Source organism: Oxyura jamaicensis, chromosome 11, assembly GCF_011077185.1.
Source record: "Oxyura jamaicensis isolate SHBP4307 breed ruddy duck chromosome 11, BPBGC_Ojam_1.0, whole genome shotgun sequence".
Lineage (NCBI taxonomy): Eukaryota > Metazoa > Chordata > Aves > Anseriformes > Anatidae > Oxyura > Oxyura jamaicensis.
The window spans coordinates 20994959-21022956 of NC_048903.1; the positions used below are offsets into that span (position 1 = coordinate 20994959).

The 27998-nt window shown below is 45.7% G+C and overlaps 1 protein-coding gene across 4 annotated transcripts in view; it reads left to right on the forward strand.

Moving 5' to 3' along the window:
- The window catches only part of PMFBP1 (polyamine modulated factor 1 binding protein 1), a 112673-nt gene that overhangs the window by 63172 nt on the left and 21503 nt on the right, over positions 1-27998 (forward strand). For all 4 annotated transcript variants that reach the window (XR_004753773.1, XR_004753774.1, XR_004753772.1 and 1 more), the window contains 3 exons: positions 20249-20395; positions 23328-23585; positions 26474-27512. The gene's annotated coding sequence lies outside the window, so the exon portion shown is untranslated. Of the gene's footprint in view, positions 1-20248; positions 20396-23327; positions 23586-26473 lie in introns of those variants that run through there.

A 27998-nucleotide genomic window follows, 5' to 3' on the forward strand; every position in this document is an offset into this window, starting at 1 on the left:
AAGAAAGAAAGAAAGAAAGAAAGAAAGAAAGAAAAAGAAAGAAAAAATCAGTTTTGACTCTTCTGTTTGGAAGCAAGTAGAAAGAGCAAGGGGCAAGAACAGAGAAACAGGAAACAGAAGCAATTCAAAAGGTGGCAATTACATCTTTGGGTATGATTTGCATGCTGCAAACATTATTATAACATCGAGAAATAGATATTGCTTTGTCTCCTATTTCCAATACACAGCACGTGTCCTAGGTTCCTTCGTGGTTCTCCAGTCTCAGAATGTGGAGCACAAGCCACAGGCAGCTGAACATCTTCTTGAAGAGGGTCAAGAGAGCCAAAGGCATCTCTTTTGGGCTTTGAAGCCCCATAGCTCAGATCAAAGCAGGCAACAGTAATGTTGCTCCTATAAAACTGATTAGTTCTTTTGTGTCATCCTCCAGCTCCCAGCCTGGGGGTCCCTCTGTGGTGTTCTCCAGGGCTGAAGGAGGGGCACTTGTGCCCTGTGTGCACTGCAGCACATGCATCTTCTGGGAAGAGCTACGGGAGAGGCAAACACTCCTGCTCATCTCAGAGGCTCTTTGACTTGGTCACTTCGTGCCTTGTGCTTGGAGAAAAGTGACCTTCAGAGCAGGGTAGCTGTTCCTGTGCTCAGCTCCTTGAGCCGAGCATGGAAAGCCTCATCCTGCAAGAAACTCTGTGTGATAACAAGCAGCCTGCACTGCCGGCACCTCAGCAGTGACGTGTCTGAAGTGGTGGTGGTAGAGGACTCTTTTCAGTGGTACCCAGTGACAGGATAGGAGGCAGCAGGCGCAAACTGAAACACGAGAAGTCCGGCTGAATATCAGAAAACACTTTTTTACTGGGAGGGTGACAGAGCACTGGAACAGGCTGCCCAGAGAGGCTGTGGAGTCTCCTTCTCTGCAGATATTCAAAACCCACCTGGATGCCATCCTGTGCAACATGAAGTAGGTGACCAGGAAATGTGCTAGCAGGAAATCATCCAGGAAGTCACCAGGAAATGTGCTAACAGAATTGAGGCAAGAAAGCCTGGATTCCAGTGGCATGGACAGTGTGCAGCATCTGGCGCAGCTTGCCACACACTCAGACACTGCTCTAGGGTTGGTTGGCCAGCTCCACCTGCACACTGCACAGGCAGAGACCCAGCCAAGAACAGCAGAAGATTGCAGAAGAAAAAAATAGACCAAGGCTTCAGAATTTTCTCCCACAAAATGCTGAAATAACTACTGAATTTTACTACGCTAGAGTATTTTAAGACCTTTTAAAATAAAGCAAAGAACAACTGTAAGCACTCTAAGTAAACACCGAAGCACAAGGCGTGAATGGCCAGTTGTGCTTCTCAGACATGCATGCAAACACCCAGAAAGTGCCAATATCAACATAGTCGGTAGGTGCAGGGAACTAAGTCACCAAAACAAGGGCTGCTCAGACCTCCCTCTCTGCAGAGCAATAGTCTGCCCCTTCATAAAAGATCCAAAAAAAAAAAAAAAAGAAAAAAAAAAAAAAAAAAGTGGAATTTTGCAATGGTTTAACCTTAGATTTTCTCTGTATATTTGTATAACTAAGAAATTTCTATCTTCTCTGTGTTTTTTTTCCTTGTCTTTGATGCTTCTTTGAAGCATCATCCATATTAAAATATGAATTATTTTTAAAAATTAATTATTTAATTCATGGTGTAAAATCCTGTCTAAACATTCTTATCTTCATTTAAAAGAGGCGTGCATTGATTAATTACCAAACTAAGTTACTCTGAACCCAATCAAAGAGTTTGCTCTAGATTTTGCAACAGTTACATTAAGTAATCTTAAACTGATTTGCAAGTGATGCTGTTTTTACCTTATACAAGGCTTTGATTTCAATTTTGCCATGCTTATATGCTTTTCCTTGCATCCTTTTTCAATTTCTCATTCATTCTTCCAGTTACCTGTTTCTTGTCCTCTTTTCTCAACCTCTAATGTTGTAGCTTTATTTTTCTTCTCCCTTTTTCTGCACTGTCACTGGCAATTTGTTCATCGCCTTCTGGGCTCCAGATCTGTGTGTGTGCTTAAACCTAGGTATTCAAAGTCAATTTACCATTTAAGCTTTAATGTTTGAAGCTACGATGCTTAACTTGAATGTAATATTACCTTATGTTGTCACATAAAGTTAGTATTGACCTTTTCTATTAAAAGAGTCTCTTTTTGATGGCTTGCCACTTCTTTGCCCACTTTAAAAATGATATTTTCTATGTTCTTTTTTTTTTTTGTCTTGGCATGACTTTTTTGGTATGATTTCTCGGAAAAAAAAAAATGAACACTTCTTCAAAAAATGAGTTTAATAGAAAAAAAATGCATGGCTTGTTCAAGACTGGGGGCTCACCTTACAGATATTTTCTTGAAAAACTCAAAAGCTTCTGTGCTTCAGTGTAAAGACCTCAATATTTTTGCCAGAATATTTTAGCAAGGTGCTGTACTTTGCCTTTACATTTAGGCTTAACTTTAAAATTTCTTATCCTCCCGTCCTGCTGGCAATGCCTGGGATTCTCTCTTGTCTCTATTCCCTGTGTGTGTACTCTATCCTCATACGAGCACGGTAGTACCACACCCTGCCTGCATTCCCAGACTGCAAAACTTGGTATGATTCGGCCTTCATGATTCAGTTCAGCCTTTTTGTGCATATGCCTTATAATCTTACTCTCTGATTATATGCCTCAGTAGTTAGGTCATGGATAGATTATTGCTTTCTGAACAGATCAAATGTATAGTAGAGATGGTTGCAGTCTGTGGGACTTCTCACCCAACTGTTGTGGAAACCTGGAAGCATTAAAGAATGACATATAGTGGCTTGGGAATTGTGTCAATGAGGGTTTGCTTTTAGTGACAGGTGTGGCCACAGACTTGTCATGTTACTAGAGACAATACAGAAGCCAGCCTCAAATTGTGTATTCCTTATCTTCAAAGTTTTCAGCCTGGAACATGAAGGTTTTCTTTGTAGAATTGCTGAGTGCTCCCAGTTTTGCTTGGAACACATGAAACACTGTAAAGTTGGTAAATACTTCACAAATCGGAACTAGACCCTTGAAATCAAGCACCTATAATTAGAGGACATCTAATGCATGAATCCTCTGCGTCGATTCTGTGTTTTTAAAGTGAGGGTAATAAAACTCACAGGTGTGCTAAGATTAGGTAATCTTCCTGGAGAATGTAGATAGTAATGAATGTTGCAGAAAATCCCACAAGGAGACTAATAACAATGTTCTATGTGAGGTTTGAAAAGTGTGCAGTAAATGCATGTTGGAGCCACACAGTAATTTGTGAGAGATAAAGGGAAATATTAACTGATTACCTTTTCTGTGTACATTATCCACCTTGTGAATGGATGAGTCCAGGATAGTATATGGTCGTTAGTTGGAGTCTATCTTCTGCTTGTACAGAAGGGCCCAAATTATGCTGACAATCTAAATTATGTCACATCCAATGTTCTAATAGTATCTTGTAATTGTAGTATTTTTTCTAAAAAAAAAAAAAGTTATATTCTAGGCACTATTTTTAAATTAAGAAATGAAACCTTTCTTGTGCATGCTTCCACACACAGTCCAGCTAATGAAAACTGCAAGGGTGAGGCATTCTTTGAAAGCCTTCCTCAGTAGTTAATGTTAGCAGAGACACCAGAGCATTCTCCTGGCTATTAATCTACAGATAATAGAAGGTCCATTTCTTAAGTACACACAGAAAAGGAGAAGAAGAAATACTGGCTATGACACAAAATGAATTGTCTTTCTCCATGCCCTTGTAACCTAGGGCATGTAGTGCAGTCTGCCAGCCATTGCGTTACAGATTTAAAAGTGCTGGAATCTCTCAGTTCTTTAGCAGGTTGCCTGATGGATTGGTGAGTAATGTACTTGAAGAGTGCATTACTAAGCCCCAGACTAATGGCTAGCTCTTGCCCATGGCTTTTGCTATAGATCATTCATTGTACTATTCATAAGCTCTCTGCCAGTCTGTGTCTGGCACTTGTGCTGCTGCTGTTAACACCATTTTCCTGATGAATTCTGCACAAACATCCCCCACATTTTCAGAAAGCAGGTAGTAAACAAGAAGAAAAGAGTGAGTCATAGTTCTTGAGGAATTCTCCTCATGCTCATTTGAGAGACACATAAAGGATAAGCTGATGGACATGGTACTCATTGACTCAGTATTACTTAGGCCCCTATAAAACTCCTCTTTTTTTTGTATACCTCAGGGCACCTTGCCATCCTTTAATGAGGAAGTTTGCTTTCCAGAGAACACTGATGTTCCAGATCACAGTTAGTAAGATAGAAAGGTGACTGGGTTGCTGAGCATGGCTCTTCATAAAGGAACTAGTTAGTTTCTCTGCTGTATATTCTGCTGTGCTAGAAAGAGATGCCTGGAGGTAATTATCATTGTGCGTTCAATGAGGTCCAAGCTTCACAGAAAAGACCATGTCCAGGGCTGACTTGTGGGCTGGCTTTGGTGAGCAAAGCTGGTGTGTGCAGAGGTCTTAGAAATGAAAGTTGTCCTCTTTCTTTAGACTCCAGGAAAACTGCCCAGGAGCTGTGGCTCCCTGGTGTGATTGAAACTAGCTGGACATCTCCCAGCTCTTTTCACTTGGAGCATGGCACAGCCACGCGAAATAGCAATCCAGTCAGCTATCAGCTTGAACCGGTGACTCAGCCCACCTCCTGATGTTTCAGCTATCCAGGACCCTTTCCAATTCCTGAGTCTGGTAGCTTTGCTGGTAGAGAAGGTTTAAGCTTTGCTCTGTTATTCTGTGTTCTTTGGCTTAATATTTTTGCAAGTTACTTAAAAATAAACTTCTACAGTTCTTTATTAGTGTATTCCTGATGAGCTTATGAAAGGGATAAAGTCTTCATGCTAAGGAATTTCTTCTACAGTAATCATAGTAAACTTTACTGCTTAAACTACACATCAGAAATAAAATTGTAAAAACAATGTGGATGAGGAAAATTATCCAGTAGACAGCAAGCTATGGAACTAGAAATAGCAAACTGAGCAAGAAACACTACATTTTCTAGTTTGCTCCATATGTAAGAATGTTGTGCATTTTGAGGGGATAGTTGTAATGACATCAATGCATTCAGGAGGATAGACATTTTATTCTTGTATAGAAAGACCTCTTTTTACAAGGGCTATTTTTCTGTATGCACTTCAAAAACAGCTTCAGCACCTTTTTATTGCCCCAAGCAGAAAGCGAATTCTGGTTCTTTGTAGTATGCACATTAATTCAACAACCAAAAGTCTCAGGGTATTTTGCACACAGAAACAGGTGGAGGATGCAGAGGGTTTCAGACAAAGACAATGCTGCTGGAAAAAAAAAAAATAAATAAAATAAATAAATAAATAAATAAAATAAAATAAAATAAAATAATTTTTAAAAAGATTATACTATAAAAACAGAAAATCCCAGTGAGTATTGTCAATCAGATTATTTGCATGCTCTTTTGGAAGATGTTTCTGGTAATAAAGCATCATCAGTCTGTTATTTCTCTTGACCAATCTTTCTCAACCTCCCTATAGAAAATCTTGTAGTGGCCTATATTTAACTAAGAATATCCTCTGCTTGTATCCCATCTTCTAGCTTGAGTTTTCTTTCTTTAACAAGCACAACAGCATGCTGCTCTATCTTCAAAGAGGAAATTAATTCCGTCCGCAAAAGGGTCAAGTGCTAGAAAGTGCATAGCAATGCAGTTTGCATGGCAGGATCCAGGAGATATGATGCTAATAAGATTCTAAGATGAGAACAGCAGACTGGCTCTAGGGATTCAGATGAAGGGTTCTGTAAATTTTAAAAGAAATGGTCTCCAAAAACTAATGATGTCTGCTTTCCAATTCATTAATAATGTGGAGCGGGGAAATGGGAGTGAGAAGCCGGCCATGCTTTGAAATATCAAAATGTAACAAGGAAAAAAACAGTGAGAACTCATCTCATTGGGGTCATAAAGCTGGGAGAAACAGGCAGGCTGCAGGGAAACATAGTGTCAGTGCCTAGAGGGAAGGAAATTGCATTGTATGTTCTGCTATGTGTAATTTATGCACAGACTCTTTGCCAATGTTGATGTAAAAAATTCTATGCTGAAAAATATGTTGCTGTATTGACAGAGCTTTTTCAATGTTCTTGTTTAAGGTGACTTACTACCTGGGATGTCTGATGGATTTTAAAATGTATCTGAATTGTCTTAGCATATTTACAAATGACTCTTTGTAAACCTTCCCCTTCACCTTTTTGCATTGCATTCACGAAACTCAGTAACAAGAACCTGAACCTTGTTTGTAGTTAATAGTGGAAGAAAACCCCTCAGGCAAAGCCTAATGAACCAAGAGCAATTCTGAGCTTTCCTCTGTAATATCTGGAGAGACTGTGCATTTCCAAGGGCTGCCTGGACACATCGTGTGACCTTGCTGCTTTACATCATTAAAATTTCCCATTACTGCTATAGTGTTTGCATGGAGGTGCTATTGTGCAGATATTATGCCAGAGTCTCTCCCTTATGCATTCAGAGTTTGCAGCTAATAGAAAATGTCTGTGCTTGAACAGTTTCCAGAGTGGGAAGGTGTGCAGCAGGAGGACTTAGCTCTGACTTTTATTTTGACAAGGCTATTATGATTTGCAGAGTGAGGTTAAGGTTTCCTCCTAGTTCCTCATTTTTTTTGTGTGTGTGCTATTTTCCTATCTCGCCTCTAAACCTCCCATCAGCAAGGACTGGTGAGGTTCTGGGGAGCCCTTCCCGGCAGTGCTCAGGTGCCAGCCCCATGCCTGCAGACCTGCTGCTGCGGGACGCTGCTCCTGCTGCTCCGAGAATTGGCACACCCCAGGTGCAGCCCGGACCTGCCACAGGTGTTGCACTGGCCCCCTCATCCTGGGCACTCTGCTTGGCCCAGGTGTTTGACGGGGTATTTTTGAACCCTAGTAAGACTGGCCTCCTTTGTTTGCTGTATTTTGTTTCCCTGACACTTTTTTCTTATGGTCTGCTTCCACAGTTTCCAGGTCCCATCTGTTTTCTTAAGCTTGAGTCACGTTATCTCAGCAGCAAGTCATTCTCAAGACAAGTGATTTCTCTTAGGTACACAAGCAGGAGTTCAAAGGAGAGTTTAATAAGTGGTAGTGCATGCTTGGGATACCCTGTCTACTCAGAAGAGTGGTATTCACAAGGGCTTTTGCTGAGCTGCAGAGGCAAGTGGCTCAGCCGAGAGTCTGGGATGTGGTGGGCAGTCTCTGGGAAATAGCTCATAGCATCTGGCCAGGAGGATGAAGACAAGTTTTGCTTCCTTGCTAAAGCCACAGCCATGGAAGTAGGTGAAGTGGGGCTCTGCAAGCATGTTCTCAGAGCAGGTTTCTCTTCCTGTGGTTGTCAACACTTTGTATTTTTTCATCCAGATACCACGTGGTCCTCAGTATTGCCAGGTATGCTCCAATTGTTCCTACAGCAAACCATGAATGCATTGGCACTAACTTCAAAAGCCACAGCCCTCACCTTTGTTTTTTTCCTGCATATTTGTGGTCTCCAGTGAACATAAATCAGTGCGACTTTACAGGCCTTCCCATGAACTGCAGGGATGATATAGCCATGTGTATCAAATCTTCCATTTTCCTCATATTTATGTCTCAAATGCTTCCTTGGAGAAGAACTGAGGAATTTGTTTCCTCGGGAAATCTCAAGATCAATTGATAACAATTTTCTTGAAGGTTTTCCAGTGAAGTTCCTGCTTGTTATTCAGTTTCTCAGCACAAGGTCACAAAATGACTTGCCTGCAGCCACACAGTCGGTCAGTGGAGCAGACAAGTTCACAGCTGCTTTAGCGGAGATACAGTTGTGTACATCAGGACTGTCTTATGGCATTGGTAAAGATATAAAAAGCAGCTGGTTTATGGAGGCTTTTTTGTTGATGTTCTTAATGAAGACATTTAGCAACTGAGTTGATTTTTGTTAGAGATCTTCCAACAGAAATCATTCTGGATTGAAACATGGTAGTAACATGACCATAACTACCAGGACCTTGGCATGAGCAATTATTTTCTTAAAGTGTTTGCTTGTGGTGAAGGGAAAATGAGCCAGCATTCCAGTGTTAAATGTAAGGATTTCATAAACCCAAATTTCCTGGGTTCTGTGCCCAAACTAGACTGATGTGTGACGTCCATATTACCCTGCCAGAGTTATGCATTTCTTTCTGATTTGTATCAGTTTGTTGCTGACTGTTTTTTCCAAACCTTTATCTGAGAGATGAAATAAATACTAGGGTGTTGGGTCTTTTTTTTTTTTGCTGGAGGAGAAAAAATTCCAAGTTTTCTGTCTTCAAAACCTAAAACTTCTGTTATAAGTTGGGGACCTACTGCTGGACATACTTCACAGTCTTCCTCAGTGACAAAAATGTCCTGTCCTCATCAACCTGGAAGAGCCTAAAGAAGAACTACAAATTGAGACATCTAAGTTTCTGCAAATCTAGGAATGAGACACCTATAATTGTGTCACACAGGTTCCAAACAGCCTGTATAATCCTTTTGAAATACAGTAGGAAGCTCTAGAAACCAGTGAACTCTCTAATATTCTGGTTGTTGCACTGGAATTTGTTCTTCAGGTGAGAATCCCTGCTCTAGGTGACCCTGTTTGAGCAAGGTGGTTGGACTAGATGATCTCTGGAGGTCCCTTCCAACCTCAAACATTCTGTGATTCTGTGTTTCTTTCCCCCTGTGCTGTAGTTTCCACTGCAGCACACTAGTTTTGTGCTTGCATTATCAGTTAAGGTTATATGCATTCTTTGTGCATGCAGCAGACAAAGTAGACAAAGATATTGCAAATAATACCTGTGATATTAGTCTCATAGCACCCTGCTTATAGAGAGCTACAGTCATGTTTCTCATCTTGTAGCTATTCTTTGCAGTCTAAAAGACTTCCTCTCCTGGAATAATAATCCTCAGCAACCCTAAATACACTGTCCTGAGCATTTTAAAATGGCATCTCTAATTAGAGAAGATATTTCTGCATCTGTGATGCTGGAAGTCATCTCACCCACTAGTGACATCACCTGTAAGCTTACTGTAGCAGAAACCAGGCTTACCCTGCCTGGCTCACATACCCTCTGAACTGTCGGAAGAGACACTCTTTGGTCTGCAGTTAGGCATTTGATTTAATTCTGATACACAGCTCCTTGCAAAAGTCAAGGTTAGGGAAGTATCAGCTGTTCCACTTCTGTAAGCTGATAGCTCCTGCCCTCCTTCACCAGGGCTTAGCTGTTAGGAGCATGAGACATTTCAACAATTGCCTCTGCTGCACCTATTTATAAAGCAAGTTCTTCTTGCATGGCTATAGGGTAACAGAAAAGCAGGGGAACAAGAAACACATGAAGAACTGTTACCTATCCATCCTCATATCCTCAAGTGTGCCATTCCTGACAGGTGTGGTATATAATCTAGTAGTAAAGGCTTCTGAGGATGGAGATCTCATGAATCTGCAGCCTGAAATGAGTTCCATATCTAATTATTCTTTCCTCTAAAAAACTTCTCCTAATCTCTTACCCAATATAATTTAAGACCATGACTATTTGTGCTATCTGTTGCTGGCATGGGGAAAGTATTATAATCTCACTGTTTGCAGGAGTCATGCTTTTATTTATTTGAAAATTCCCTCAGTTGTTCTTTCTTCAACCTAACCAAATGAATTCCTTCACCTCCTCTCTTAGGGGTCATGTTTCCAGATCTCAGTTCATTTGCACCATTCACCTCTGGGAATTTTCCAGCTGCTGCACTAATCCTTTGAAGTACACTGCCCCACACTGGGTACCATGTTTCAACTGGGGATCAAGCACGAGGGTGACATCACATGCCATGCGGGCTACATCCTGTTCATTCATTCAGTATAACATTTTATTTTTTCACAATACTGCAATATCATTCTCTTCTGTTTATATGGATCCACATTAGTACTAGCCCCTTCTCAATAAGTCTATCACTTTAGCATGTGCCCAATAACCCATATTTCACGTGTCATCACATAATATGCAGGTTGGAGATGAGGAATCCTGCAGTAAGAGGAGATGAGCAGTGGGATGAACATGTCTACACCCTTCAAGTTCATATAGTGTGTCAAGATGTAGGAGTGTCAGGCAGGAAAGATTTATATAGGCTGAGATGTTGACTTATAGAGACTACTTGCTTCATCACAGAACCTTGAATTTTCTATTGAGGAGGGAATTCAGAGATCTGTCAGAGTGATCATGTCTTGATGGTACTCACCCATTGCCTTATAATCCTTATTCTGCTCCTTTTCACACCTGCAGTATTTCCCCAGCAGTTCCTTTCTAGCATGTAACAGCAAGCAGGACTATCTGATTATTCCTCATGACGTGTGTAAAAATGCCTGGATCCACGGTAGCCATGCTGTATAAAATATCTGGTGAAGAGTGAGCTCATTTCAGATATCAAACAAGATTTCTGTGGAAATTTGTGCCGGACCAATACACTGTCAGGCCAGCACAGCCGAGTGGCCAGCCCCAGGCCAGCCAGCGTGTGAACGCTGGCACCTGTGCTGCTCCTGCAGCTGTACCTGGGAACAAGGATTTATGTTTTTTGCTACAGACACTTTAGCAAATCTAATTATGCAACTTTTAATACTATGAATTGCTAATCTGTGGGACATAGATCTACAAAGAGCTTTATAAATAACAGCAGAATGAAATGCACCGTTTCTTTCTGCTCATAACTCCTGTGCTCTGCTTCCCCCTTTGTTTTCAGGTAAATCTCAGATTCTCTGTGTGGAAGCTGGTTCTTACCACTACTGCCCTCCACAAACATCTCTTCTCAGCACTGAGTCAAGCCCTGTGAGTCTCCCAGCCTAAGCCAGGCATGCAGAGGAGGGCAGAGGGGTGTCTGTTGTGCCAGGCAGTCCTGTTTGGAGATGAACACAGTAATGCATTTTTCTGTTTTACCATTCTGAAACACAAGAGTAACTCCAGATATCTGTTGTAAGAACAGGGTCATACTTCTGGTACCCCGTGGAGCCCCCATGTGCGGATCAGCTGCAAGCTGCCAGGGCCCCTGCACTGCAGAGGAGAGACACTGGTCCTCACTGAGACCAAATGATGGTAACATCTAGACCAGCCGAATGATCCAGGCCACATCTGGGAGCACAGAGACCACAGTGAGTGGCTTTACTGCAGATCCTAGATAGGCCGTGGATTCCACAGCAGGACTCTGTTCTTATGACAGATACCCAAAGGCAGATTTTCTTTTAATTAAATATGAAAATGTATAATACAGTCAGCATGGTGCATCCTGGTATGTTTATTTTTATACCTCATTTATTTGCTTTTGTTCTCAACATATGCTTTCATTATGAGAGAGGTTTTTATACTGACCATCTGTGCGTTATGAATGAATTTCAGTTAAAACTGGAGGAGTTGGCGAGCAGCATAGAGGTCAGTTGTCTTTTTTAATATCTCAGTGGAAATGGGTGGCATTCACAATTGTGGAATGAACACAAATTAGTCTTTTTCTTAAAATAATACTGTAATTGTAAAGTTGATACTTTTAAACTGTTCTCTTTAGGTTTCAGGATTAACAAACATTTGACATTAGTGAAGTATTTCATACCTCGTGTACTTATCATTTCATTTTCTTTCTCTACACTCAGAAAATATCTATTGTTTCAGTAATATTCTGCCTACTATAATATTTCTCTCTGCAGCCAAAGGGCAAAAAGCATTTAATTTGCCCAGTTCCGAAGGTGATGGCATTTATCTGTGTGTTTGTGTGACTGTAACTGCAGTTCTGTATCCAGTCCATTTTCAAGGCTCAGGGAATGGATTTGATATCACCTTCTGGATGTCATGAAAACAAGAAGGGAGCTTGAGCTTGCCAAACCCTGTCTGGCATAGTTACCCAGATCAGTACTTGTCTGTAAGGGGCTGCTGCTCTCTCTGTTCATATTTCTGCTCTGCCTGTCCTCTTGGCTTGGTTGAAATGATGAAGCATCCCGTATGCACCTTCCTGCTGAGCACAGGGTACAGGTGTGACAGGAGGGTTGCCAGTGTGAGCCCTGCAGCGTCTGTAGGTAGCACACGGTGGTGGAAGAACTCAGTGCCTCTGCACCCTTGCAAGGAAACTGGAAGCACTGATTTCCAGCTTTCCCCCTCTCTGCCATGAGGCAGACTTAAGGGCATCATGGAACCAAGTGGAGCAGCACCAGTAGTGTGGGCAGCTGCAGTGGGGAACCACAGCGTTTGGTTTTGCAGGGAGTCAGAACTCTGTGGAGCTTGCTGTTTGGCAGAACCACTGCAGGAGTCTCTGCCTGTGTGTCGCGACTCCTTCAAGCTTTTAATTCCTCTGCATCTTCCAGCTTTTACTCCTCCTTCCTCTTTGCCTTGTTATTTTTCCTCTTGACCACTTTTCTATGCTCTTAGGTCAAGGGCTTGCCCTGTGGAAAGAAAAAGCTTAGCCGAAAATTAAGAGGTTTAATCAAAGCTTCTCCAGACAGCATGAACAATCAGCAAACATGGAACTGGACAAAATGAAAGGCCATTCAGATGGAAACAGAAGGGGCCCACAGATCTCCCTTAACAAAGAACTTGATGCCATTTCCACCACCCCACGTGCCACACATTGCTGCAGAGGTTGTGGGTGAAGCCTACAGAGGTGGGCAGTGGTGGGGCAAGGGCACCATCACGTAACATTTCTTCTCTCGGAACCTACAGCTGATGCCAGTGCTGTTGGCAATATGTCCAGAGGCTGCAGGAATTCACAAGGAAAGAGCTCCTCACTCCTGTGCCCCACTCTCAGGATACGCTCACCTGCCTCAGGCTCTGGCTGTGCCCTGAGTGCCATCCTACCCCCTCATGAACGGATGAGTGTGATGAAAGCAGCAGCAGAGGTGGGGCAGCTTTCCGGAGCTCACGGGCTCACAGGTGTAGCTGCTCCTTGAGGCACTGGAGAAGAAACATCCATCCCTGGTGGATACAAGCCCCCAAGTACCCCTGCACTGCAAGTTCATTCCCAAGGTACCAAGTAGGGCTGACAGACACAGCCAGCTTGAGCACTGCACTGTGGGGCAGCAGCCCTGGGAGCTTGGCAGTGGGGTGCAGCTGGGACAGGTGTACTCTGCTTGTTGCAGAGATTCCTTTCTAACTAAAAATTATGCATTTCCTATTCTTTCATATGCCATTTGGCTGCATGGCATCGTGTGCCCCATACTAGGCATGTGAATGCTTGGGCACATAGGCCCTGCCGAAAGTGAGACAATTCCCCCCCATTTCCCACCCAAAAGAAAAACATGTTCCCATCTCATCAGGCAGCTGCTGGAGCCATTATCTGCTAACTGGATGACCTCTCCCTTCGGCTGCTGGCTCAGCACCCACCATTACAGCAGTACTCCCTTTGCTGTGCTTTCAGAGGTAGGATTGGGATTTGCACCCCCAAGGTCTGGGTGGTGCCTTGTAAAAAAATGCGTGCTGTGAGAGCATTCTGCCTGCTGCCCCTCCAGACATGGGAGCGGGCATGGTTTTAGTTTGGATGTCCATGTGTGGCATTGAGACTGGCTGCATTAGCCTGCTTAGAGTGTAAGTTGTCTGCTTGCAGGAGACCCGGGAGGCCATAGCAAGTGCCTGTGCTCTGCAAAATACATATACTGTCATTGTCAGCAGTGCCCCGCATACATGGCCATGAGCAGAATATTACAAGCACTTGCAGCGATCTCTTGGGCTCAAGCTGCTTTTCTGGAAGCAGTTCACCTCCGCCTCACGGGTCTCTGTGTCCTTCCTGTTATGGCCGGTGCTGTGCTCTCCTTCATGCATGCTGTTATTTACTCCGGCAAGAGACGTTGTGTGAGTGTTGAGCTCCTGATACTTGGTGCCTCTGATGGTGCTGGTATTTTGCAGCCGAAGCCAAGTAAGGCAGAGACAATGTGCTCAAGCATTCTGTCTGAGGAGAGTTTGGGTGGGGGAGAGGAAAGAAGGCTGTTAGATCTATTGCTGGCAATTTAGATTCAGAGACATTTCATCTGCAGTTCCCTCAAGTGTTGAATTGAATAAAACCAGCAGCAGCAGTGGAAAAAGAGGTGGGGGAAGGGCTCTGAGCACTCCCAGCTAAACAAAAAGAGACAGGCGGCTCATAAAAAAAAAAAAAAAAAAAAAAAAAAAAAAAAAAAAAGGTTGAATCCTTGGGCTGAAAATACAGATTTACAAGGAAGAGAAGAGAAGAGAACGTGTGGCAGAGCCTACCTGGCGGGGAGGTTCCTGGGCAGGAGCTGCTGAAGGCTCCCAGTATTTCTGCAGTGTGAGCAGATCACAAGATTTACTTCTGGGTTTCATGATTTTCCTGGGGCTTTTTGAAGCTCCAGCCATAGAATCAAGCAGAAAGAGCAGAGTCCCAGGCTTTCTTTGTGTTTTTTTAAAAAAATCTACTTCACCTTCCAGTGCTGCAGGAGTAACGTGCAAAAGTGAAACCTTCAGGGGTTAATAATTCAGAAAACAAACTAACTTAGCATTTATACTTTTGTCACACTTGATATTTGGGACCTACTCATGGTTCCCAAATGCCCTCATGGGATGGCAGCATTAGGTGTTTCGGTTCACCTGCCTTTACAAAGGGAATTGCTGCTGGTTTTTGTTCTGGGCATGCATTGCAGCCCTTGTTTTTCTCTGGTCCGCCTGTCTTTCCCCAAGCATCAGATGAGGAATGCTTCCACATAGAGCCACTCAACCCAGCTGTGGCTGAAAGCAGGGTGGCATTCATTGGAGGGAATAAGAGCACAACGGAAAATAAATTACCATGTTTTTTCTTGCCTTGTGTGAGTACAGTGCCACCGCTTTTGTGGTGGTGCTTTCAATTGCTTATTGAGTCACAGAGAAGCATCAGTATGTCCAGGCTGCTCTGCCAGCTTCTCTTGTGATATCTGCGGGGTTGTCCTGTGAAGTTGTTTGCTCTGCTGACGGTACAGCTCAGTGCTGGCTGCACCCCTCCTCTCTGCAGATGTCATGGATGCCTTCCAGCCAGGGGAGTTGTGCCCACTCCTCTCAGGGTGGCAGCCTGTGGTCCCACTGGGAGACGCAGCACTTGCACCAGCTGCCAGCACTGTGCCCACTGCCCAGCCCATTGGGAGGAGGGCTCAGGGAGAAAGGGCTGGTCCGCAGCAGGACCCCAGTCTTAGCAGGACTGCCCAGGATCCATCTCAGTTTGTGCTCCTCCCAGCAAGGTCTCTTCTCCTCCTGAAAAAAAAAAAAAAATATATATATATATATATAATAATAATAATATTTTTTTAAAAAAAAAAGTTGCTTAGTTGCTTTTTATGCTGCTCAAGCGGCTTGCTCCCCCCTAACAGCCTGCCAGGCTCTGCAGGAGCAAGCCAGGTTCCCCAAAGCCGCTGGCTTTCCTCTTGTCCTCCAGCAAGCGTCATGTTGGCTGAGTGGGGAGCGAGACTTTTCTTAAGGTGCTGCCTTACTGTTTCATCAGGTGCTGTAGTGATTTAATCCAATATTGCTGTACAGAAAACCTCCATATGGCCAGGCCAGCACAGCACTTTTATACATGCTTAGACAGCAGCAGCACAGCTGTCAGCACCTATTTGGGCACAAGGCAGAGTTTTAACATGTGTTTACTAGCATGTGTTTACTAACATGTCCTAATCATCACCTCTTCCCTGGTGTGGATGCTGAACATGGGCAAGATTTGTGTATGTTCACAGTCCTGAGTGCCTTCATGTGTGCATGAGCTCCCTGCTGCCCAAAGGGCTGCGTGACTCAAGGCTTTGCTAGCCCCTTGTGTGTCTCAAGCCCATTTTCTCACCCATTGCAGGCTTTGTCTGTGTGTTTACCTGGAGTATCTAGGCTGGGTATGAGTCCTGCTAGAAAACAGTACATTGTCAGAAACTGGTCTACACCAGCTTTTCTATCAATAATGGAGATAGCATGGCAGAACAGGGCCTATTAACACTGTTCAGGTCCCACAGTCACTCGCTCAGACACAGGCAGACAAATGGATGCTGGTTTGCAGCAACGGGGAGGCAGGTAAGGTGGCAGACACGAGGAGGAAGCTGGCTGACCCAGCTCTCCACACTGCCCTGACAGAAGGTGTTTAGATGAAGAGCACATGAGGTTGGTCCTCCACAGCTGACATCCTGCCAGCACCGAGTTACCCACAGCCATGCATGGCAAGGCTGAACAGCTCAGGGTGGCTCCTGGGATCCTGCTGGCTATGGCTTGGTTGAGCACCGTGCTTAAAGTGTCCTCTGCCTTTGCTGGTAATCACATGGAAGTGTTTGTAAAAAACAAAGGCAAGGATAGGGTGAAGAGTGGGGACCTCTCAGGGCAGGCACTGATACCTTTCTTTCAGGTCATTCCAGCTGTAAGACAGGGGTCTCAATTTTGATCTCTGTCACAAGGATTTGGGAGCTTGATTAGCTACTGCCTGTAAAAGGCTGAAGAAGTCTTACTGGTCTTACTGTGAATCTAGGACCAAAGAGCAGAGAATGAAAGAGGCTGGCTTATGGGCATGTATTATGCTGCCCTGATTTTCTCCCAGTATCGATCTAGTGGCTTGCTAAGATACAGCCCTGCCTGCTGTAGTGGTTTAATTCATTTTTAAGCATCATTATTTTTCATGTTGTGGTCTTCCCCTGCTTGGGGTGCTTCTCATTGCCCATCCCCAAAAATGTCCATTCCTGTCTGTGTTTCATGGCACGCACTGCTCCCACATGTGTGCGTGTGCACACCAGGGAGATGGAGAGGCAGCTTCAGCTACACTAAGCAATTAAACTCCGGTAGCTCAGGGATGAGCAGGAGGCCGTGATTTTCTTTTCCTTTGCAGTAATTGCCTCTGCAATCAGCTTTGATCACCCGAGAGCAGAGGAGATGAGTGCTGCAAGTTGACATCAGTGGTTTTAATATATCCATTTACATATACAGGAGCAGTGCAGCATACAGCTTTCCATAGCGCCTCTGACCTGAAACCATCGCCGCTCCATAGACACCTCATTTAATTTAATACTTCACCACCACTGCGGAAGCCACAGGATGGGGATGGGAGGGGGGATAATCAAGCCCTCACTCTCTCGCTCTCCGTGAATGTCTGTAGAAATGACATGAAAGTAATTGCTTTTGAAAAGCAAAGCAGAAATGGCACAATTGATTCCACTTAAATGAGAGGAAGAGGGGTGGGGGTGGGGGATGTTCACCCTAAACATGCCACCTTCTTTCCTGCTGCACGTAAATCACTTCATAAGGATGAAGGAAAGGTGGGCTCGTCTCTGAGTGGCACACAGGTGAAGGAGGTGAACACAGACAGGCAGCACTGTTTTGAGCAGGATACATCCTCTTGGCTAACTCAGACCCAAAGGCAGATGCTGCTTTATGAAGCCGTATGACATCCCTTGTTGCAGGCTTTTCTGTTGCTGAGAAGCAGGTAGGGAGCCACATAGCACTGAGCATTCTAGAGTTATTCTGCCTCCCAAACCCACCTGCCAGCCTTGCATCTGGCAGGCATGTTTGTCCTGCATGCTGAGGAGGCATCAGTTCCTCTCCGTCTCCAGCCCATCGCAGACCAGCCGTGCAGACGCAGCTTTGTGACCCCGAGCTGTCTGAAGCTGCCTGTTGGTGGGTGCCTGTCCACCCTCCAAGGCATGGAGCCTCCTCCACAAGCCACCAGTCCGCGTGCGGGGCCTGGCCCTGCGGGGCAGCTGCTGGGAGCATGGGGCAGCAGCAAGGGCCAGGCATTCTGTGGCTGCCAGCCCCTGGGCCAAGTACAGGAAGAAGACACCACATAGCAGTCTCAGGGATGCTCCCTTGAGAAGTCTCAGGCACCAAAGCAAAGCAGAGAGTTTGCAGAAAGCCTGCAGTACTTGGTTCTTGTATGCTCATGCTGCAATGGAAGCCAGTTGTCATTGCAGGCAAAGTAAGAGGGATCTTGGAATCAGGCAGTGTTCCCGTCTGCTGCTGACCACTGCAGTGATGCCTCGCAGCTGGGCACATCCTTCTCTCTTCAGAGCACGTGGTGATAACTGCTGTGTCCTGTGTTCAGCACAAAGATGTTCTTTACTATAACAGCATACAGGCATGCAAGCACATGAGCTCACACTTAGATCCACTATGAATTTAAATGTTTTCCTTTTTTTTCAGTGTGCATCACACTAGACAGCTATAACCTTTTTCAGTGTGGGTTTGAATGGTTTACATGCATCCAGAACATGGCTTGGAGGAATGCAGGCTACTGCATAACGTCTCCAATACAACTTTAATGTAGACATTAACGTCATTTTATGTTAATTACATGCAAATTGATTATTAATGTATATATTGAATGTTGACAGCTGGGTGACAGTCTTCAGTAAATATGTTTTACTAATCAGTTAGCATTTAATTAATATTGAAATTCTCTCTAGGTTTAGTAAGACAGTTAGTGAACATTAATTAGGCCCCTGACTGGCTGCGTATGTTGCAGGACATCCATGGTGCTGGCAGGGCACCACCGTGCTTGGCTGCTCCACAGGGTGCAGGCAGGCAGGTGGGCCTGGAAAGGCCTGGGGGCAGCAGTCTGGCCACAGGACAGACAGACATGTGCCCCTGAACAGGGAAGTTTCCAGAAGATGTTCCTTTAGGAGAGCTCCCCGCACAGCCCGGGCACAAAGCAGCCAAAGGCAGGAATGCTGCAGGGAGCAAAGGTGGTGCTGCCACAGCAGGTTTTGTGGTCGTGCATCAAAATTGTGGTGATGACAACTGAGGTGATGCCTGCTCAGGGCAACACCACAGTCCTGCAGTGCTGGCCATGCTAGTCATGGGAGCTTCAGATGCTCCTCCTTGCCCATTGTTTTGCACTTTTTGTCCTGGGTCTCAAGACCAGTGAGCTGTGTCTGCTCTCAGCAGCAGAAGCCTTGGGCTGCTTTCAGAGGCGAGCCAAGGGACAGGGCAGGGGTGACAGGTCTGGGCAAGTGGTAAGGGCACAGAGACTCGGGCGGTACAGCACCTGTGGGGCTCTCAGATCCTCTCTTCTTCCTGGCCCTAGGAAGAAACTCGCATGGTTTTGCCCACATAGAGCCTATATGGGCCCTGTTGATAGGGGAGGAAGGATACATTAGATCTCTGCTGGAAATCTGTTCTCTGTGTGTTCAGCCTTGTCCCTGCACTGCTGCATGGTGGCACAGGCACCTGCTCTCAGTCCAGTCTGATGTCTGACGCAAGATGTCTGTGGAGGTTGTGCCCTGCACATTATCTCCTTAGTGTGATCAGCTAACTATGGAGTGTCAATTTCCCCATAAAGCAAGGCTGTTTCCGGTCATCCATGACCAGTGAAAGCAGCATGTTCTTTTCACCTGCAATGGTCACTTTACTGTACATAGGACCCTTTGTTATGGCCAGGCATGGCGCAGCCCCTGCCAGCAGCAGTGTTTCTTAGTGCTGAATTTAAAACACCAAGCGGACCAATTCTGGGGCTATGTGGCCAGTGTTTTCTCTTGCTTCCCCATCGCAAGTGGGGCAGGAGCCGCTCAGAGCCCATGCTATAAACCCACACATCTGGGCACTCTGGCCATGCCCGGAGTGGCTGAGCAGCATCTCAGAGACGTCCATGGCAGAGGCACCAGGGTCAGTGGTGGGGAGGAACTGCTCTACTGCAGGGTTGCAGCAGCCCCATCAGCTCTAGCAGATCAATACTTGAGTCTTGTCATGCTAATTGCTCTTTGGTTGACATTCATGATCCTTTTCTGCTCCCTCCCTGTGTAAACTCTGTGTAGCTGGGATGCCAAGAAGTGAAAATGCCAAGCCCTCAGAGCCTGCTGCCATTCCCTACCCTAGCTGCAGGTACCACGCTCCCTTTCCCTTCACCTCACTCAGGAAGCACCTGGTGGAGTCCTCAGCACATGGCAGAGCTGCAGCACGTAGCCACATCAGGAACTGGTTATTCAGCCATCAGTTAAAATAACTGGCTTTGCTTGGTTGCCCTTTTTGCCCCCCTGGCCCAGCCTGACACCCCCTCCATGAGCTGAAGCACCCCATGCAGCTGTCTCCCAGCCTTCCCCAGTCCAGAGACACCACTGCTGCCGCAGCAGGCGTCAGATCACACCTACCATATTGGCTTCCTGTCCCCAGAACATCAGGTTTTTGCAGCTATTGTGCACGGGAGGTGTCTCCTCCCGACAATCCCCACCCCCAGCATCAGGCCTGTGCTGTTCAGGGTTTTGTTAAGCCGTTTAGTATTAATTGATTTTTTTTTCCATTTTTTCTTTCTTTCCCTGGGCGGGTCAATAGCTGGATGCTCAAGAGCAGAGGATCTATCAACTGCAGACCAAGCAGAGGGAGAGGCAGGCAGAACTGGAGCAGAAATGCAGCCGGATCCAGCAGCTCAGCCAGGACCTGGAGGCCAGCCACCAGCTGCAAGAGGAAGCTCAGAAGCAGGTAGGGGAAGATGCCAACACAGTCTAGCTCGGTGGGCCAGGCCTGGAACTTTATTTAATGCATTCACAACAGTGGTGATAATCCACTGTTTTCATTTAAATGACAGCATAAGGAAGAGCTAATGATGCAGAAGTGGAGTCTGTCAACTCACAGTGAGGAGGGGAAAGTCTGGGGAACTGGGGAGACTGGCTGCTGCTCTGCAGCCACTGTAAATAGGTGCTTGGATTGCACTTGATTTGAGGGTGACTGCTGTAATGTGCAGATGTCCTGGATGTTGATCCTATTGCTGATCTCCTCAGAGAGAAGGAAAAAGGGTGGCTGGTGGAGAAGAGGAGGGGGAGATCATGCCTCCCAGGACAGTGCTCTCCTGGCTGGTGGTAACAGCGACGTAGTCAGCCAGGAGACAAGGCTTGTTCAGAGCTGTTCAGCTATGATGACGTGGATGAAACCCTAGATTTGCTCCAGGACATGCAGACATTTGCAATGGGAGTACCCTCATTGCTCTGTGGACCTGACAGGAGGCCTGCTGGGCAGTGTTTGTGCCAGTTCTTGCTGTGCCGTATCAGTTTGGTCCTCTGCCCTGATAGAGCTCTCTACTCCAGTCCCTGCATTTCAGAAGCTGCCAGGAGTCAAACAGCTCAGACAGCATATTCCTTCTGCACATGAATCTGGCTTGGGGGTGTGCACCATTCGCATGTCTCCTTAGCCACGGGTTTATCTGCCTGCTGTCCGCTCGGGCACCTATAGTCATGAATGGATTTTGACAACAAACTGTGATTCAGATCCACAAGGCAAACACATTCTTGGATGTGAAGAGAGCAGATCCTGAAAATCTGTGCAGCTACTGCTGCTGCACACTGTAGGATTACTTGCTTAACCTGCGTCTGTTGTCCATGGTACCTGCTTCTAATCTCTTTCAGCACCTCATAAACCAGAAAATTATGTCTATTTTAAAACTTGGTAGTGAAATATTCTCAGTGTTCTGGAAGACTAAATCAGCCAGGTAGTCCTGATACCGGAGTATCAGGTCCCAGCATGCTGGATAGCAGGAATGAACTCAGCACCTCTGGTTTATCCAGAATGAGGGCAGCATTTTAGGATCTGGGTGGGTTTTTTCCCCTTGTTGTTTAAAGTGGAAATGCTTTGTTTCCCTTAATTTGGTGATAATGAGATATGTTCTTAGCATTTGAAGGAACATAACTAGATACTGTTCCTTGTACTGCCAAGTCATCCTTTGTTCTCCAAGTGTGTATGTGTGTGTGAAGAGACAGCACAGCATGTGGGCAGAATTGCATGTTGCAAGCCTGTTTTCAGATTGCCCACTAGAGAAAGTTGGTTGCTGGCAGTTTGCATGCTTTTCTCTGCTTGTGTGCATGAATGGCAGAGGACAAATGAATCTGTGAGTGCATCAGTGTGCGCCTGCATTTTGTTCTGCATATGTGTATGGGTCACCATGTATGGATTTGTGTGGGAGAGCATAATAGGGCAGGAATCACACTTCTGTTGCTCCTTATAGTTACTCTGTCATACTCCCTTCTCATCCCACTCCACCCCATCCCACCCCACCCCACCCCATCCCTTCCATTTGAAGATGCTGAGTTCAGACAAGTCTAACTGCTTGGTTTAGGTGTGAAAGTGACAGATACAACACACCAGCTCTAAACTTTATCCTACAAAATTCCCAATTACAGTACATCAAGTCCTGTTACATAAAATTCTAACACTGTTCGGGGTGAGAACAGTGCTCCACCTAGCTCTGTGTCTCACAGCAGTTTATGCCCATGCCTCAGAAAGAGAGAAAAAAGGCGAAGGTTTGATATTGCCCCAAGATGCTCTCCCACCTCTCTGGTTATGGGGTTCCTAAGCCCAAGCTGGAGTCTTTGTGTTTAAGAGCCCTTGAGGAATTTTCATCCATACTTTGTCAAACTATTTTTGTAACTCCAATTTTATCTGGCTTCTGCAATGTCTCATAGCAGCAAGTTCCACTGTTTAACCATGATGCAGAACTACTTCTTTTTGTTTCTTATGAACCTGTCAACTGACATTTTCTGTTGTTTTATTGGAAGAGACCATGACCAATCATTCTTTAGTCACTTTCTCTGTGACACTTGCAATTTTACAGACCTCTCTCATGTTTTATTTCCATTATCCTTCTCCCAGACAGAAGGGCCCCAGTATTTGTTGTTGTTGTTGTTAGTAGGGAAACCATCCCAACATTAAGTCACCTCTTGTCACCCTTCACCATATTTTTAATTTGTTCTGTTGCTTTCAGTTCTGTTATTTGTGTAGTTTCAGGGAGTGCCAGTTTGACTGAAAATAAAACAGACCTTATAGTGCCAGCTTACACCTTGCTGATCTCTTCTCCCATCTTCTTCAATGGTGCCAAACTTTTTCCCTTGTCTCCATGTCCCCCACAATTTGTGCCAAGAGCTACTGTCCCATCCCAGGAGCACTTTTCTACCTCCACAGTCCTGGTGGCCCAAGGAAGCTCAGTGAGGAACTCCTCTGGTCCATGAGCATCTTTTTGCTTGTGTATGAATCACTTTCCTGTCCCCACAGTGTCTCAGAACTCACTCCTCAGTATTTCCCCCATACACACCAGCACTTCCTCCACTGCTCTTGTGCCAGCTGACAGACACATCTCTGGAGCAATGGCATCATCCATGTGATGTTGATAACATCCTTGAGAGCTTGCAGAGGGGGAAGGCAGTAAGATGGCACTAGCCCTGTTGGTCATACACAGGCCATTAAGCACTCTCTGGGAATGCTCCTGTACTCTGCAATAGCAATTCAAAGCTCTTGGTGTGTTTTCCGTACACATTTGACTTTGTGTGGCTGCACATCAGTCCAAGGCTGCAGAATATTTCATGACCCTTTCCTCTTGCTGCTTTTCCACTATGGTCTTTAATCACTTTGCTCCCATCTCTTCCAGTGCAGTACTTCCCACTGGAGTACTTCCCAATGGAGCCTGGAAAAGAACAACACAGTGAACCAGCCCAAAGGTGAGAGAAGGGGAGGAGAGTTTGTGGGATTTTGTCCTGAAGAGGAGGAGCCTGTGGAAGATCACTGCCATCCCCAGATTCAGGAGGCTGCTGCATGGGTATGGCTGCAGCACACTGCAGAAATGGAGTGAACATCACATTAAATAGATCTAAATCCAAACAGTAGAAGAGGGAAAGAAAGGGAAAAGGTCAGTGAAAACTATTTCATCATTTCCTACACACTTTTGAAACTGCACAGTCCCTTCAACCTGACCCAGTATAAACTGCCAGAGAGGAAAAGGAAGAACAAAGTGCATCTGACCAGCACAGTACTGTGTACAGAGGAACTAAAACTACAAGCAGCATACTTGTTAGACTGCAAAATGTTCTCTTGATTTCCATTGTGATTCATATACCAGGGTGAACAGTACCTGAAAAAGATAGGTAGAAAGTGACAGAAAAGCAAGACAATGGCATGCAGTGTTCTGTGTTGTCCTTACTGCTACAGTCCTTACATCTATTCTGTTTCAGCTCTTAAGCACATTAAGTCAAGAATGCTCTCTTTTCTCTTTTCTGTGAAGAGCAATGTAGACTGGAATAAGCTGGCATCGTGAATCCATTGCCACCATCACTCTTATCATCCTGGGACCCTGCAGATCAAACTGGACTTAGAGCAGAGGTAGCTGCTCCAGACAGTGGCCTAACTGTCCCCCTCCCACTGTTCAGGCAGATAATTACTGGTCAGACAGTAAGGAGGGGAGACAGGACCTACACATACTCAGTAAAGTCACTGCATGTTCACAGGAAACCTCAGCAGCTGGCATGTTAGCACTCTAAGGTGGAGCTAAAGGCTGACCTCAGGAGTTGGTTGCTTTTCCAGCTGGCAGAGTAAAATACACCTTACAGAGTGTAAAGAGCAGGAACAGGCCTGGGGCTGCTGGCACAAGCTAACAGTAATATAAGTCAGCAGGAGGCACGCAACTCAGGGGACTGGAGACTAGAACTGGAAGTTCAAGATCCTTTAGAGGCAGTGGCTTTGGGGACAGGAGCAGGGGAGCATGGGACAGCACAGAGGTGCTCCTCCAGAATAGGGCCATGGAGGGGAAACGGGAACCTGGGAAAGGCCAGCAGCCTATAAGCCAGGCCTGTCCTTCTGCATGTGCTGCTGAGGTGAGGTTTTGAGCCAGACACAGTTGCTGATAAATCTGCTGATTTGGGGGCTTTGTGCTCCCAGGGCTGGCAGTCCCAGGATGCCTGTAGCAGGCTGCACATATCAGGAGTCTGCAGCCTGGAGCGTCAGGTGTAATTTAGCACTGGGAGCATGAGTTATGGTCCTGCCCTTTAAGGAAAGGCTAGCAGCACAGCCCTGCCTGTCAGCCAAGTTCTCCACCTGATCATCAGCTCTCCTGGTGAATGAATCAGGATTTGGCACATCATTGTTTAATATAGCCCCCATGCTAATGTATTTTTGAAATGAAACCGAGAAAGCTGTTAACCTCAGTTAGCCAGCTGTCCCCACAATGACCTGGATAAATCATTGTAGCAGGAGCCCCAAAGAACACCGTGCTCGCTGCTTTGGAAAATTGAGCTGCCGGTGAAGGACTGTGCTCCCAGCGCATGCTAGGAAGGCTGGTGCAGCCATGCCAGGAGCCCTGCTGGTGCTCCAGGCTGGGTGTCAGGTTCTGCAGAGCTGCAAAGGCTGGAGAGTTCACTGGCACATTTCCCACCCTGAAAGCCATGAGAGGAGTCATGGCTTTATGCTGCAGGTGGAAGAGAGTGCCTGGACACAGGCTGGCATAATGGTGAGAGAAGCTGCTTTAGTTTCTAGCACCCACAGGTCAGCTGATCTGGCCTACATTCAGCATCTTGGATCAGGTTTGGGGGGGTATGACATTGCAGTGTAGCTGATCCGCTTGGCTATCTCACACAACCCTGAAGGTCAGTCACAGCACAGCCTGGCATCACTATGTGCAGACAGACTGCTGGGCAGGGCTGCTGCCTGTTTTCTGTCATGAGCTGATCTTTCAGCACATTGAGAAGCTGACCTCCATCCTGAGGAGCCTCTCTCAGGAGTCAGAAAGGCACAAGCAGGAGGAACAGATGAGGCTGCAAGACATAGCACCTGTCCTTCAGTATGAACCATGAAAGAAAGATGTAGTGATTATTATCTCTAGGCTGAGCTACGAGACACTGACCTACTGGTAAGACATCTAGGAGAACATCCAAACTCATGTCAGGAAGGGAAATCTCAGCAGCCAAAGGCCTGACTGGTCTGAGCCTAGTCTTTATGTATGCAGCTGAAGCATCTGCTTTGGTCCATCATGTGCACTGGACTGATTTGGTGCAACAGGAGCATCACTCTACAGGTACCTGAAGGGAGGCTGTAGCGAGGTGGGGGTTGGTCTGTTCTCCCACGTGCCTGGTGACAGGACGAGGGGGAATGGGCTAAAGTTGCGCCAGGGGAGGTTTAGGTTGGTTATTAGGAAGAACTTCTTTACTGAACGGGTTGTTAGTCACTGGAATAGGCTGCCCAGGGAAGTGGTTGAGTCACCATCCCTGGAGGTCTTTAAAAGACGTTTAGATGTAGAGCTTAGGGATATGGCTTAGTGGAAGATTTGTTAGTGTTAGGTCAGAGGTTGGACTCGGTGATCTTGGAGGTCTCTTCCAACCTAGACTATTCTGTGATTCTGTGATATGTATTGCTCTGTAGGACCTGTCACATGTCAGACCTAGAGCTCAAGGTATGGCCCAAGTTCCTCCTTGCCAAAGCATCTAGGCTGACGTGGCCTAGACAAAGATATCTTTAACAGAGCCAACATCAGCAGCCTTAGAGAAAGGTGCAGGAAATTTACAGCAGGTGGCTTGAAGCAGCTTGCTCCAGAGGTTGATTTAGAGATTAGCTCATGCTCAGGACAGGACATTGCTCTCTGAAAAACTGTTTTGACTCTGGGAGCTGTTATCTGTAGAAAGGCCTCATTACTTTATCTGTTTTCTCACAGGGCTCTCATAGCTGCTGTCTCTTTGTGCAGCAGTGAGTTCCACCAGACGGGTTTTCTTTTGTTGTTTCTGATCTGGATGATTTTTTTTTCTTCTCCAGCATTACTGAGGAAAATCACACCAGCTGCATGTCAGAAACTCTTGGAAAGAGGAACAAAGCCATCTGTTCTCCATGTCCATGAAGGCATGCACAAGAATTAATGGGTGTATCCTGCACCAAGAAAGATTCAGGTTAGGAACAGCTTCTAATGGGGAGAGCAAAACACATGAACAGACTGCCAGGGGCCAGGGGATTCTGCATCACCAGAGATCTTCAAGGACAGAAACAAAAGATAGGGCACTTGTACGTTCCCGTCTTAGAACAGGAGGATGGGCCTGAGGGATATCAGCTTCTCAAGGCTCATGCCAGCCTTGTTCATTTCCTAAATCTAACCTTGCTCAAACCTTGAAACTCAACTCTGCCTTCAGAGCCCCACTTTTCAGCACTCCTGTGATAACAACATACCATTTACCAGTGTGATTCTCCTTTCTAAAAAGTAACTGTGCTTGAGTCTTGGATGGGTGCTCATTTCCAGCTGTGATTCACCTGATCTTCGCAAGACTCAGCCCCAGCTTTGTGCTTCAGATGGTGTCACATCTCCAGCTGTGCTGTCCATGTTCCTGTGCTGGGTGGCAGTGTTGGTTTGTGGGAGTACTCTTCCCTCTTTCTTGGCACCTCATTGTTATGCTCCTGCAAGCTTTGTCACAGGAGGCTTGCTGAGGAGTACACACGCTACTGTTTTCCCTGTAAATTCATCTTTATGTGTCTTCCTCATTAGTGATGTTCCTTCAACACTCTTCTCGGGGAACAGGGTTCCCTTCTCTGTCCTGAGTAGGGGGTTGGGGGATTCTGTATGCATGGAGTTGGTCCCCTTCCAGCCCTCTGGAAGGACAAGTAATTAGATCCACTCAATTCCTCATAAGGATCCTTAGCACTCACCTGAACATGCTGGACTGATGACTCGGTGCTCCTTGACATGTTCCAAAACAGCACACTGTCACTGTCTGGGATGCTCCTGGGTAAAGACGTGCTCTGCAGGGTGAGCAGAGGCTTCAGTGCAGCTGGCTGAGAACTGGTGCCAGAGTTGTGAATCAAGTAGGTAAGATCAGGCCTGCCTGCCAGAACTGCACAGTTGACGGTCTCTAAGTTGTTCTCGTTAGTGATATATCCAACAATCTGCATTGCTTCAGCCACACTGGCGAGTGCCTGATTTGCTGAGTAGCACTCAGGAATATGCATGTGGAAAGAAAGCTGGATGTTGCCCCTTTTACTACCTACATATCTGGTCACAAGTTACTCAGTAGTCAGAACATGTGCTTTAACATATGCTGAAGAGAGCAAGCAGAGCCTGGAGGATGTCAGTGGGTGATGAAGGCTCTGATACCACCATCTGTATGACATGTGCTGCTGTGCCTCGGGCTTTGGCCTCAGCACTGCAGTTCCACCCTTGGTGGTAAACATAAGAGTAGATGAAGCAGAGATGGGAGTGTACATTTGCTATTTGCTATCAGAACTTTTGAATTCAATTTCCATTCTCAGTAAAATAGCTGTGTGCAGTTTCCTACATGTGCTGCTTTGCAAATAA